This window comes from Sphaeramia orbicularis, chromosome 18, assembly GCF_902148855.1.
Source record: "Sphaeramia orbicularis chromosome 18, fSphaOr1.1, whole genome shotgun sequence".
NCBI lineage: Eukaryota > Metazoa > Chordata > Actinopteri > Kurtiformes > Apogonidae > Sphaeramia > Sphaeramia orbicularis.
In genome coordinates, this window is record NC_043974.1 from 37,294,839 (window position 1) to 37,300,428 (window position 5,590).

Sequence of the window (5,590 nt, forward strand, 5' to 3'; positions counted from 1 at the left end):
GTTCCATATCTGGCCAAATTACTTCGGTCCAAATTTTATCCAAATTAATTCATATTTAGAGGTCGCACAAGACACGTGAAGATTGCTCTATATACTATAACATAACTAGCCAAATGAATAAGGCATATTAGAATAATTTGTCATTTTATTCTCATAATCAAACTGCAACTTGCATAAAAATGTTACTTAGAAAGTCCAGGAACCACTGTTGCTTTATTGAAATGACAAAAAAATGTTCCTGTTTTCTTTGACAACTTGGAGAAAGTACTGTTTGTGATCTTCATTTTTTGTTTGGCTACAGTTGAAGTCTTTAATAAGCTCCACCCCTCTTTCAGCAACATCGTTGACAACTTTTCTGGAATGCACAATTTGATCAGCCTTCTGAAAGTCTGCATCATCAGCCCAGTCTTCTGGAGGAATTCTGAAGAATGTTTGTGGCAGATCCAAAGTTTCAAACCAACGCATGGTGCTGGTGGTGACAAAACCACTGATCTGCTTCCCTTCATAATCTGATGGATTAAGGGCATCCCAACGCTTTAGTGGAACTGAAAGAACCTTCATTTTCCATCATGTTGTGAACCATCAGCTGCTTCTGCTCTATTGTCACACTGGAGTCACAGAATGCCAGGACAACCAGTTCTTCACTCCAGTACCACAGATGTCGGCGGCCTTACTTCATACATGTATTGCTAGATGAAGCACTCAAACCTTGGTTTTGAAAGTACTGCTGCTTCTCTTGGCATGTCAGCTCGGCTATGTTGAAAATGCAAAATTAGTCAATTTCCAGGAAACTTCCAGCAACTTGTGCAACCTCCAAAACTTCTCCTTTTTCTTCCAAATTTCTTTCCCTAAATCATCTTTTGAATGCCAAAACCTAATGCAGGGTTCTAATTGAGGTTATCTGAAACTTAATTTTTTACCATGATTGTTGGACCACCCTATGTTATAGTTTAATCATATTTATGTGCTGTTGATTTTAATGTGTTTAATTTTATCACAGCAGCAGATATGCAGGTCAACTCCTCTTCCCCCTACATCATTTCAAGGTACAGCTGTTTTTACTCTGGGGCTGGAACCATCCTCTCTATTTCTTTCACTTCCATCAGAAGTCTCCTGGTCATCCCTCTCTACATCCTCGTCTTCTACTTCGGTTTCCAGCGATGGCGACAACATCGTTCCTTCAAGACAACCAGTCACGCTGACGTCTTCACCTACCTCATGGTTGTGATGGCATTAATCAGCATAGTGGCAGACGTGGTCTTCTATATAGGTCTTTTCACTGGTGATTCAGAGGTGACAAAAGGAGGTGTTTGTTTAACTGGAATTGCTTACCCTGGAGAGTCGCTCATTCACTGCCTCACCTGTGTGGAGCGATACCTGGCTGTGGTTCACCCCATCACTTACATGAGGCTGAGGCAGAGGGGGGGTATTAGGATCAGAAACATCAGCATCGGCTGTGTTTGGCTCATGAGCTTTGGATTCACTGGTGTAACAGTTTATTACTACTCTGCGTTTCCAGACATCGCATATTTCTGTTTGTTAAGTGCCTCCTTAATCATTGTTTCGTTCTGCAGTCATCAGACTGATGACATCAGTCTGATGAAGGGCCTCGGCCCGAAACGTCACTGAATAAATGGTTTGGGAGCTCACAGGTTGTATGGACCATCCTTTATTTTTTCATGTTTAACTTTTTGGGATCCTGCACACCTCTAATTTTGGATGTGCATGTTGTTTACCTTTTTTCAACAGTTACAGTCTCATTAATCATATTTAATAAGGACTTATTTAGATTAGAAGGTGTGATTGTCTTGTGTTCATATTGCCTAGACTCCAGCACTAATAGTATGTTAACGCTTTAGGCAACAGAGTTGTTCATATATACGAGTCAGTCTGGTGTTACCTCTGCTGTATCTGCACAGAGCACGGACACTACAACACAGGGAACACAACACACAGTCACAATAAGGATGGACTACTGTAGTCACTTTTCCATTGGACGTATGCGCAAAACTTTATCGATATTTACTAAAAGTCGAAAAAACAGAAGTGTGTAATGCATTGGCAGCTGCTCGTCTTTCAGAGAGAAGAAGCTCATTGTTGGCTCACATCAAAAAAATTGTCAAGTTCTTTAAACATAAATTCGGCCCTCCATTATTTACAGTGTAAGAAATGAACAAGTAATTTCGTAGTGGTTTCTCTCTCGATTTCACAGCAGAATGTGCGACGGTATTGAACTGAACTCTGTCAAGTGACGGAGTAGATCTCAAAATAGCTGTCAATCAAATGGGATTCAGCCTTTCAACTGATCCTCCAATCAGCACATGGAAGCTCAGCATCCAGCCCACAGCTCCATTCACCCCCAGAGATGCCGAGCATCCGGGGGCGGGACAACATTGTGGCATTTATCCAATTACCATCCAGTCTGGAGGCAGAGATGATCTGTGAGATGAACGTGTTCTAACACATTTGTAGTCAGTGAAATGTCAACACAACCGTACATATTTAACCCTTTAATTTTCATAATTTTATGGGAAGCTGAGCTTCCCTTGCAGTCTATGAGAAATCGCCTCTGGTGTAATGTCAGTTTTTCCATTAAATCACAAATGCGATGATTTTTTTATTTATTATCGCAAGAAGTCACTCCATAAACATGGTGACAAACGTAAATATCGTGTTGATTTACAGATAGATTCATTATTATTATATATTACGCCTCTATCCTGTCCTAAATTTTAAAATGATTGGGTTTCCTGGTGTGTCCACACATACTGAGCCATGTTTTTTTGAAAACTCTTCTTCTTCACATGTTGTAACGTACGTCAACATCCGTTTTTTTTTAATTCACATAACTCACCTGAATAAGTGAATATCTAGTTATAACATAGAAGTATATATAAAATAAGATATTATTGCAGTTATCAATCATCATCAATTATCAATTATCTTATTATCTTATCTTATTATCTTATCAATTATCATGATAAGAAAACATATTATCACATTTATTGATCATTGTATTTGTAGTAAATATTTAAAGTGCATATAAATATTATAGTTTATATTAAAAACAGTTGATTATGCAAATGTGATCGTGTGTGAAGTGACTAAAAAAGTGTATGTGAATGGTTTGTATGGCTGTTTTGTGTTATTGTAAAAATATACAGAAAAAAGTGTGTTCACAAAACAAAGGAAGTGGAATTAATTGAATTATTAGTTTGTAAAAAGGGGTGGGAGTCTATAAGTTATACTTCTTCCCACTCCTTTTCTAGTGCAGAAAATTTTTGTTTGACCATGTTGTAGGGTTCTTTGTTATCTGATGATTCTATGTGCTCGAAATAAAACTAAACAAACTAACTAACTAACTAACTACCAAACTAACTAACTCTAGTTGCGGAAAAAGATCTTTCCATTGCAGTTTTGCGTGATATACCAATTGCGCTAAGCCCGAAAAACTACCTCTTGCCAGCGCAAAAACTATTAATCGAAAAACGAGAGTTTTGGCAAAATTGTAATTTTGTTTTTTTAATACTTGAAGCTTCCATTGAATTTCTTTGCTATAGTTTCTGAGGTGTAATGTTGTTTAGGTTGTTTGTTGTTTATTCCAGTGTGCAGTGTTTGTTTTTCTTGTTGGTGGTAATTTAGTTTTCTTACCGCTTATTATTATCATTATTATTGTGATTATTATGATTATTACTATCACCTTATTACTTGTTGTTTCTACCTGTACTTTCTAATGTGCAGTTGCCTGTTTTTTGTTTTTTTTCCCCAATACTGTTTTCTTTCTTTTTCCTGAGGCCTCTGACCAAAGGATCAGTAAAGTTCTATCTGATTTGATTTAATTTAATTTAATCTGATTTTATCTAATCTTTGATGTTTGTGAGGTACACTGAAGAAGCATTAGAAGCATTTAATTAGTTTGTTGGCAAAAAAATAATCACATTTATGTAGTGTTAATTTGTGACTGAGCCTGTTTATATGACTGTAAAAATCCAATAACTGGGAGTAATCAGATAATTATAATAATCAGATGTGATACGTTTACATGCAATTGAGAAACATGATAAATGAAAATCCCATCTTACATGGTCCAGTAAATTGTCGGATTTGTTTCGGAGTACGTAAATACAGAGTGATGATAGAATCTAACTTCCTGTTATTACCTTCCACTCAAGTCTGACTACACAACATCCATTTTCCACAATTTTAATTGTTTTAACACATGCACAGACGTAAAATAACGAAATAAATCAGATTAACCTGTTTACATGCAGGAAGACATGGGAGTACTGGGGAGAAATCCAGGTGTGTTAAACAGATTTTTCCTAATCAGATTACTGCTGTTATCTGATAAAATATATCAGATTATCATGTTAATATGATCACTAATAATCTGACGACTCCAGAAATTGGATAATAATCAGAGTGTTGGTGCAGATGTCAGACTCACTGATGGTTTGTCTGGTTTTTAAAATCCTTCAATATGACTCACATTGTGGTTATTTTTTTTTTATCATTATTTGGTGTGTTTTATCTAGAAATACCCTAAACAGAAATAAAAAGTAACTGGTTCAGAGAAGAATGTGTGTTGGAATTATTCATTTATGTAAATGTGATGGGAGTATTTGCTGTGTCCAGTGGCATTTCCTCTACCAGTGGTTGTCGCTAAAACCAAACATGTATGACGTCTAGACATTTTTTCATCATCTTAAATGTCCACATTAACAGACTCTGAGAAGAGTAAAAACTATACATGAAAACTAAAGTCACAGGTAGAAAGTTGAAAAAGAACCTACCTTCACATTAGCTGAATACGTAAAACTGCCAGATTTTATTCTGTGTCAGATTCATCCATTTTTACAGTGAAAATCAAACCTGTTGATGGAAAAACAGTGTGTTCCGCAAACAACAAAGTGCTCCAAAACTGAAGAAACAATGCTCAAATTTGACCGCAGTCACAAAATGAAGCCTCGTGTCCATAATTTCACTCATATCGTTAGCCTCATAGTATAATTAAGTTATATTTTTGATATTTGCGTAAAATGAAGCAGTAGAGTCAGGAGAGTAAACTTATGTAGATATCACAATTTGGCCAAAAATATGACTTTTATTAACAATTATGCTATGAGACTAACAGTGGTGTAGTCCAGGGTATACGGAGTATACCTACTTATTTTTCAGACATCATTGCATATACCCACTTCTAAATTCCCCCCAATGTGCACCATTCAGTAGTATCTGTGAGTCAAATTGCCCATTTTGTCTCCTAGAATGGTGAAGCCATGACCCGCCCTACTCTGCCTCTAATTGGCTAGTACTTGGTACCTTCACTGATTAGATTGGTTAACTTTAGGCATGAGGACTGATGAGCCAATCAGAGGCAGAGTAGGGCGGGGCACTCAAAGGAAAATATTGCTAACTAGTGCTGGCCACCTCTGGAACCTGATTGGACACCTCAGGTGCCAGGTCCACCCCAGATGATTGACAGGTCACTGCACGTCTCGTTGAAAGATGCTTGATTACTGGAAATATGAATGAGAAAACCAGAATAAACGTCTTTCAAATGCGTGACACATATCGAGAGAACCTATTT

The 5,590-nt window shown here is 37.0% G+C and overlaps 1 long non-coding RNA gene across 1 annotated transcript; it reads left to right on the forward strand.

Annotated features, from left to right (window-relative positions):
* Positions 1–564: 564 nt before the first annotated feature.
* On the forward strand, positions 565–5,345 carry LOC115438484 (uncharacterized). The gene is made up of 3 exons (XR_003938080.1): positions 565–574; positions 1,004–1,014; positions 5,243–5,345. It is a non-coding gene; the product is annotated as an uncharacterized LOC115438484 (long non-coding RNA).
* The last annotated feature ends 245 nt before the right edge of the window (positions 5,346–5,590 follow it).